Raw genomic sequence first — 273 nt, forward strand, 5'->3', positions numbered from 1 at the left:
TGTAATAAGGAAATTTCCCCGCTGTGGGATGAATAAAGTATAATCTAATCTAATCTAAAAAGTCTTCAAATAAAAATGTGTGTGTGTTCAAGTGAGAACTTGAGACTGTGAACAAAAGGAAAGAGAGACGTAATCACCAGCTATTTTACCCTATCATTTTATTAATCAATTTAGGGGTGACCTCAAATATTCAATGCTTCCAAGGTCCTGTTCAGACCAAAGACTCGAGAAGACACGAGCAGAACTGAAACTTGCAGCTACTTGCAAGGCGCC

General features: G+C 38.1%; 1 protein-coding gene across 1 annotated transcript in view; it reads right to left on the reverse strand.

Moving 5' to 3' along the window:
* The window catches only part of LOC116695234 (PH domain leucine-rich repeat protein phosphatase 1), a 29,143-nt gene that overhangs the window by 10,593 nt on the left and 18,277 nt on the right, over positions 1-273 (reverse strand). The window lies entirely within an intron of this gene.

Source organism: Etheostoma spectabile, chromosome 9 (genome assembly GCF_008692095.1).
Source record: "Etheostoma spectabile isolate EspeVRDwgs_2016 chromosome 9, UIUC_Espe_1.0, whole genome shotgun sequence".
Classification (NCBI taxonomy): Eukaryota; Metazoa; Chordata; class Actinopteri; order Perciformes; family Percidae; genus Etheostoma; species Etheostoma spectabile.